Genomic DNA, 8,968 nt, shown 5'->3' on the forward strand with positions numbered 1-8,968 from the left:
TTTTCGTAATGATTTATTTCTCATGAATTCGTTAACATCATGACCTTCACCTATATGCCTGTTTGACAATCTCTTTCAACAAGATATTTAAAATTTGCCGAAGAATTTAAGGAAAAAAATTAATGGAAGTGATAGGATATGAGTAAGGCAATGTGCCAACAGATTTTGAGATAGTTCCGGGTAACCAACAAGTGGGTAAAGGATATACATACACACACGCGCGCACACACACACACACACACACACACACACACACACACACACACACACACACACACACACACATATATATATATATATATATATATATATATATATATATATATATATATATATATTTTCTGGGTGTGTTGCACACACTGCCCTCGTGATATAGTTAGAATGAACTGGATTTAAGCATAAAAGAGAACAAGAAATACAGAGCACGGAGACAGGCACTTGATGATCGAGGTCTGAAGATAATCAGAATAAAGACATTGTACAGTATATGTGAGGAGAAGGGACACAGGGGAACAGTGAAACTGGGCCAGGACGACACCAAGAGAGTCAAAAATTTTAAATACCTAGGATCAAATGTAACTGACAATGGCGATATGGGCTCTGAATTAAACCACAAAATACAAGGTGCTTGGAGAAACTGGAGAAGGCCGTCAGGGATACTGTGCAACAGGACTATTAATGCCAAGGTTAAAGGAAACCAGTGATGGTTTACGGATCCCAGACGTGGCCGGTGAAGAAGGCTCAAGAACGGAAAACAGTTGTGGCAGAGATTCAGATAGAATAATGACGACAGAGAATACGCTCAGGGATGAAAAGGATGAATAGGGTTAAATCCTTCAGAATTAATATATATATATATATGCTTACTATAAGACATCAGTGCTGTGTCGCACTTAGGTATATAGAAGGGAATTCCACAATGCTGTGAACTGACTGAAGTATATATTAAGACGGTAGCTATCTATTCCCTACTTTATTAAATAAAAAATAATTCATACCATTGTGGAATTTCCTTCTGTATATTCTTACTTTAGCAATGAGAGAAATGGATGGTTTTAGATCTTCGAGATGAAGTTCGTATTATTAACTGCAAACCTTCCAAAAAAAAAAAAAAAAAAATCAGTATTCCTCTTTTAGCAAAAAGAGAAAATAAGGTGCTTTTCTAAACATTCCGAAGGAAGTAATACCCTTGCTTTTACAAAGGAGAGAAAAGAATGGGTCAAAATCTTTTAAAGCGAGTATTATTCTTACTCTGAACATGGGCGGGGGAGAAAAAATTACTTTAAAACCTTCCAAATGAAGAAATGTTCTTAGTTTGGTAAAGGGGAGAGAAGAGTGCTTTAAATACACCATTATAGGTAACATTCCTACTTTGACTTTGGTTAGGCGGTGAAAATGGTGTCAATTACTAAGGTTCTCGTTTGGTTACAGTGGTGTTATACAGTACATACAAATACAGAGCAGTTGCCACCAACATATTTTTCTCTTTTGCAAATACTAGACACGCAAGATTTTAAACGTGTTCGAGTCTCAATACCTACACCATAACAAATTTACTCTTTAGCTGCTTACTTCTAGTAACCAGTATTCAGAGCTTCTAGTCATAAAGCAGCCTGAGCAAAAAAAAAAAAATAAAATAAAAATAAAAAAATAACAATGTTCTCTTTTTTGTTCTTAAGAGCTAAATTTCTATTAAAATGTAAACTAACTATTGGCAATCACAAATTGTAAAGAAACCTTTTACGCAATTATCTCATTTCATTTTTCCTAAATACAGACTAACATTATTTATACAATAATACACAATATAAATAAATATCTAAGCAAATTTACACAACACATCAAATAGGCTTAGTATATAAGTCCCTCCACCACAATCTTGTCAGGGGCATAATAAGAGAAGGGGTACTTTCAAGTTTTAGCGTGAAGAGAGAGAAAGAGGTGTTTTTAATCAATCCTCTAAAAGAAGTAACAGTCCAGTGAGGTAATTGATAGAGGAAAGAATATACTGTACATACTTTCGCAAGGAGAGCAAGGAGTGGTTTAAAATCTCTCAGAGGAAATAATACGCCTTCTTCGGCAGGGGAGAGAAAAAGGGCTGCTTTTAAAGCTTCCAAAGGAACGAAAAACTTTCCTCTCCTTTTTCAAGAGAAATTATGTCGTTCGTTGAGTGCAATACATTTGGTATTAAAATCTTTTGATGAGTGCGGTGCGTAGAAAGTAAGAGCTATTAAAATATGCATGAGGAAGAAAAGAAGACTTTTCACGTCTTTAATGGAATGGGGAAAGGTTAGCCTGGCACTAATACTCATTCACTTATAAAATAGGCAAGAATTCTCTCTTACAGAGAGGCCATTTTCTGAATTCTTTTTCACGTGTTGGTGCAGTTTTCAGAAGAGTAAACGAATACAGAAAATATATAACTGATTATAATCACTATAACGATATATAATTAATAATTACTGCATACATTTTTTTTTACGACATTGACCACAATCGTTGCAAGAAGCTTTTTTTTTCTAAATATTTCTCATGAAAAGATGAAATGAAGAACAAATGTTATTTCATGACAGTTAAAGTTCTGGAGGTAAATTTCGGACATTTTGTCTGAAAGCAAAATGCAAATTTAAGAACTATAGTGCATCAAAGATGAGGAAAATATCAGTGTTCATACATACATATTCGCAAGCTTATAAACAAAGTCTTGTTTATCTCACAATCAAACCCAAAAATGGCCTTTCAAAAACATAATGCCTCAGAAAGATGTCATTATAGAATATCTGACTAAATCAAAAGAATTTATACAAAATGATGCTCTTTATAAACTGTTCTTTTCCTCCTAGCGCTGAACTTTGGGATATCCTTCCACTTTTGTTTTCCCTGGGTATTATAACCTTCCGTCCTTCAAGATGCGATTTTATCGATTCCCAAGCGTGGACAATATAAGGGGGTGATTCTGTTCTCATCTAATCATAAAAAATTAAATAATACAGTAATTATCCTTAGAGATTATTAAACCACGGCAAACAGTTTTTGTGACTTCAAAGATTAGTAAATTCCAACCTCAGTGTCTTTTTTTCCTTTATATCTTTGTCCTCTATCTTTTATTATTCATCTGGTCTAAACTCTTTTTGTAGTGTAGCGACGGAGATGGTCAAGAGTTTCATGGTTTCCCAAAGCCCCATACTCTCCCCCCACCCCTCCCTTTCGACAAGAGGCCATTTCCTCAAGAAACTGGTAATAGCAAAACTAGTGACGCCTCTTCGAAATAGATAGGTCACATGAAATACGAAGTACCGAAGACAGGAGAGAAGTTCACATTTCGAAATAAACAGCAGGAAGGCTCTGTGGGATAAAATGGCAAAACTTTGAAGACGAGTTCCTCTATTACTATTAAAAAAAAATAAATAAAACGATAAAATGGAGAATGCCCCACATAACGGCTGGGTTCAGTACCATGAGAAAAGTAGCCTAGGGCAATCACCGTTTCAACTGCAAATGTGTTTATTTTTGCCATTTTCCTAATGAGCTATACATCATTTATTGTATAATGTACTTCGTATCTGCATTGAAGATTTTGTAACCACAATACTAACAATTACTTCCAACAGCAAAATATACTTTAGTACAAGTGAGATTTCATGGGGATCACGACAAGTAATAAAACTTAGCAGGTAAAAGCGAGACTTCCAGCAGTTAGTGCTTCATGAGAGGCGTTTTAATCAGGATTAACATTATATATATATATATATATATATATATATATATATATATATATATATATATATATATATATATATATAGAGAGAGAGAGAGAGAGAGAGAGAGAGAGAGAGAGAGAGAGAGAGAGAGAGAGAGAGAGACCAAGGGCAGATGGAGAGGCACACTGACAATCTAGAGTTTTTATTGTAGCCGACGGCGTTTCGCAATAATCCATTGCATTTTCAAGGCTGCAATGACACAATTTTGTTTAATAAAAAGGGACGTCACTATATAAAATTATAAAGAAAAAAAAATAAAATAAAAAATACATAGATTTCTTAAAATATCTTAAAACAAATCTACCCAGTACATGGCTAAAAAGTGACTAAACAGAAGAAGGTAAAACTACTCGAAAACAAAGAGAACAGCAGAGAAATCACAAAATAAACAAGGGTGTTGAGGACGTCTGGGCATTTAACGAGGGAACGAGTGCTTTAATGAAAATTTACTCTAAAGTCGTAAGCTCGTCCTCGTGTTGGGCTGAGGCTATTATTTAGAGTCAATTTTCATTAAAGCACTCGTTCCCTCGTTAAATGCCCAGACGTCCTCAACACCCTTGTTTATTTTGTGATTTCTCTGCTGTTCGCTTTGTTTTCGAGTAGTTTTACCTTCTTCTGTTTAGTCACTTTTTAGCCATGTACTGGGTAGGTTTGTTTTAAGATATTTTAATAAATGTGTGTATTTTTATTTTATTTTTTTTATCTTTATAATTTTATATAGTGACGTCCCTTTTTATTAAACAAAATTGTGTCATTGCAGCCTTGAAAATGCAATGGATTATTGCGAAACGCCGTCGGCTACAATAAAAACTGTAGATTGTCAGTGTGCCTCTCCATCTGCCCTTGGTCTCCGTATATTGGGCTTCCGCCTTCATCATCGTCGTATATATATATATATATATATATATATATATATATATATATATATATATATATATATATATATATATATGTCATATTTCATTTATGCCACATTTAAAGAAACTACGTTTCTTAGTAAATCTAAGATAATTCCCAATATATATATCTGTATTGATCATGAAAGGAAGGCTATTGTGAAATCTCCGTTTGGTCAAACCAGACGCAGACGTCATCAATAAGTACCTGTGTAGTGCTTTAAGACAGTGCGTCATCATACATTAGCATCCGTTTGCATAAACTCAGCGTTCTCCTTTTGCTCAGAGCTGGAGGCAAAGTCACGTAGCCGTGGGAAGTTCTTGGGAACGAGGTCATATGTTTGTTCGTGTGTGTGCATCTTAGTCTTGCTATGTAAAAGTGTGACAGCTTAGATATTAGATCGACATGGGAGATCATCCTGTGCAGACCAATTGTGTTCTTTTGTAAATAAGTCTTTATACGAAATACAAGAAAAACCACTATGGAGTTTGTCTGAAATCCTGCAGAACATTGGTCTGATCTTCCAAAAACAGTCTTATTCTACAGCCATGGAGAAACTGAAGATGTCATAACCAAACTCTGACTGAGTTCCAAACACAGTCCTTATAACCAAACACCAGGAGGAATTTCTGATGAAATACCTTCATATAACAGTGGTGGCAGCACACACAACAGCGGTCACAACAGAGCTTTCTGGCAGCACCTCTACATGGCGTCTACATTGGTGGAACGGAAGCTCCGATACGGCGAGATGCCCAAAAAACCATAGACAATTGTCATCTTCATAAACGACATGGTTACAGACGGAAAGAAAACAATCAACAACGAAAAAGCGAGGAAAACATCTGACCTTCACAACACATCTACCCCAACGCATGGCAGAGAGAGAGAGAGAGAAATCTACACAAATCTACGCAACATTGCACATCAACACTCCACGTTGTTCCTTGAGGGTTTCTGCAATCAACATTCATCAACATAAGAAGTTCAACATCCACAATAACATCCCTTCGATGACGTGTATCTAGCCAGACGGAAGTTGGACAGCAGAGGAACCTCGTCGACCTACTTACCAGAATCCAATAAAAAGCTAAGTACAGCCATTATTTGTAACAGTTGGTATATTCATTTACAGTGTTCGGGTCTCGAGTGGTAGGTTGCTGATATAAGGTGAGCAGTGCCGTAGATTAATACCTTTGCCTTGCAGACGTAGCGGTTCCTGATACCTCATTTTTTCTCATACTTTTGTGTCCTTTTATTTTTTACGCCTGACACATTGTTAACTCTGTTCTTTTTCAGGAAAGTGCATTTATTACTTTTCATTATTGCATTTTATGATGCATTTTTCATAAGTGATGTTATTTTTTAGCGGTTATACGAATCTCGGTTGTTATTTACTTGCGTTCCTGGTTTAGATTTATGAGGTTACGTAGCGGCCGTGTTTATTCATATAGGTTTCAAGATCACTTACACTGTAAAAAGTTAAAGGTACAGAAAGGGTATAACGATGGAGCTAAGGTATATATACAAGGTAAAACACCCCAAGGCTCAAAAATACCCTCTGCATCAGGAGGCAGGGTATTTTTGTGAATAATATACCCTCTATTACACTTTGTCTCAAAATGGGCTTGGTAAGTTTATGTGATCATGTCATGAAATGAACTTTTACTCTGTATTAAATCACTATAGTTACACTGATAGTGTAATGCACCAAAAAAAGTTACTAAAAACATATTGGTTTTGAGTTACGGATAGTTTTGAAGCAAGAATTCCTACTACAAAATGCAGTACTTGGCAATTTATATTGTTGCCACGAGTCCCTTGATTACACAAACTGCAGTTATATACATCCAAATATATATATATATATATATATATATATATATATATATATATATATATATATATATATATATATATATATATATATATATATATATATATATATATATATATGTGTGTGTGTGTGTGTGTGTGTGTGTGTGTGTGTGTGTGTGTGTGTGTGTGTGTGTATTACACAGACATACGCATATGGCAGTGTAATATGTTCGTTGTCCCGTAATTGCGCATGTTGCTGCCAGCGCCATGACTCAGGAGCCCGGGAAATTTCAATGGTGTGCTATGCAGTGTAGATAAGGTGTTGTGTGATGTAACGCTGTTTTAATTGTGGCCTCTAAGCAGTAATTAATCGTTATCAGGAATATAATATCTACACTATAAAAATATTTTCATTGCCATGTCATCGTGAGAAATGACTCTCACAACGATTTTTTCAATATTTTGTGTATTCACTTGTTTCCATATTATCCATCTCTTTCTATAGAGTTATTAGTAGCTTATGTCAGTGAAATCTTCCCACCTGCCCAGTTAAGGCGCTGTCACACTATATAGCAATATTTCCGTTGACTTTTGAAGTTGACGTCAACTTTTAATGTTTTGACGACGACTTTTTAGTGTCGTCGTCACGAATTTTGAAAGCGATAACGATCGAATTCAACCCACCTCTCCCTCTACCCTACTCCTCTACCGTCGACTTTATCGTTTGTTTACATGTGGGAGGGAGGGCGCGCATTTCAAGGTCATCAGAGCAGTTTTTGGTAGAAGATTTGAGGGGGAGACGGTGCTTATGGGACCGCATGCATGATAGTTTTATGAAAAAAGGTCTCAAGATGAAGAATTATGAAGAAATCACCAAGCGACTCGGGGAAAAGTTTCCGGAACTTGCTGACCTTCATACAGGTAAGTGTGCTACTGTACTACTCTATATCTGGAATATCAGATTGTCTTATAGCCTAGGTCTACTCTCGTTATGCTATCATGTGTGCATTGTCAAATTACATAAACACAAATCTGCGATATTTTAGTGCTTCTCTAGCTTCATTTAGGCTAGTGGCTATACTAGGCAACAGAACCTGACTGGGTAGGCTACAGAACCTGACTGGCTAGGCTACAGAACCTGACTCTGGCTAGGCTACAGAACCTGACTTAGGCTACAGAACCTGACTCTGGGTAGGCTACAGAACCTGACTCTGGCTAGGCTACAGAACCTGACTCTGGGTAGGCTACAGAACCTGACTCTGGGTAGGCTACAGAACCTGACTTAGGCTACAGAACCTGACTCTGGGTAGGCTACAGAACCTGACTCTGGCTAGGCTACAGAACCTGACTTAGGCTACAGAACCTGACTCTGGGTAGGCTACAGAACCTGACTCTGGCTAGGCTACAGAACCTGACTCTGGGTAGGCTACAGAACCTGACTCTGACTAGGCTACAGAACCTGACTTAGGCTACAGAACCTGACTCTGGGTAGGCTACAGAACCTGACTCTGGCTAGGCTACAGAACCTGACTCTGGCTAGGCTACAGAACCTGACTCTGGGTAGGCTACAGAACCTGACTCTGGGTAGGCTACAGAACCTGACTCTGGCTAGGCTACAGAACCTGACTTAGGCTACAGAACCTGACTCTGGGTAGGCTACAGAACCTGACTCTGGGTAGGCTACAGAACCTGACTTTGGGTAGGCTACAGAACCTGACTCTGACTAGGCTACAGAACCTGACTTAGGCTACAGAACCTGACTCTGGGTAGGCTACAGAACCTGACTCTGGCTAGGCTACAGAACCTGACTCTGGCTAGGCTACAGAACCTGACTCTGGCTAGGCTACAGAACCTGACTTAGGCTACAGAACCTGACTCTGGGTAGGCTACAGAACCTGACTCAGGTTGTGTAAATAAAGTTAGGACTATTCTATCTAGGCATAGCCCAGCTTATGAAATATTTTTCAGCGGCAATGCTATGCCTAGACCTATATAGGCTGGTCTAGAAGTAAGCTATTCCTAGCCTAGTCTGAACTACTGCCGACTGTATACTAATTAGCCTAGAGAGCTTGGGTTATCCTAACCTAATTTTTCACACTTCACCTAAGATTTTAAATGTGTAGGCAAGTCTGCAACCCATGCCCTGAAAGAGGACATCATGCTAACCTAGCATGAAACATTTAATATACCTAAATAATTTCTGTAATGATATTTAGTTCATTAGTTAATAATTTTTATATCAAGCTAAATATATGTTTTTCCCCTTTCAGATCAAGTGCGGGCAAAATTTAGTAATTTGAGGGGATACTTCATCCATGAATATAAAAAAATTCAGGCTGCTCCAAGTGGTTCATGTGGTAAACCAAGCTCCAAGTGGGAATTGTTTGATTTGATGTCTTTTTACATGATACAGTGGCTTCACAACCTACATATTCCAGTGACATTAATGAACAAGTAAGAGTATATACATATGTGTATTACATTATTTACAT

The sequence above is a fragment of the Macrobrachium rosenbergii genome, chromosome 12, assembly GCF_040412425.1.
Source record: "Macrobrachium rosenbergii isolate ZJJX-2024 chromosome 12, ASM4041242v1, whole genome shotgun sequence".
Classification (NCBI taxonomy): Eukaryota; Metazoa; Arthropoda; class Malacostraca; order Decapoda; family Palaemonidae; genus Macrobrachium; species Macrobrachium rosenbergii.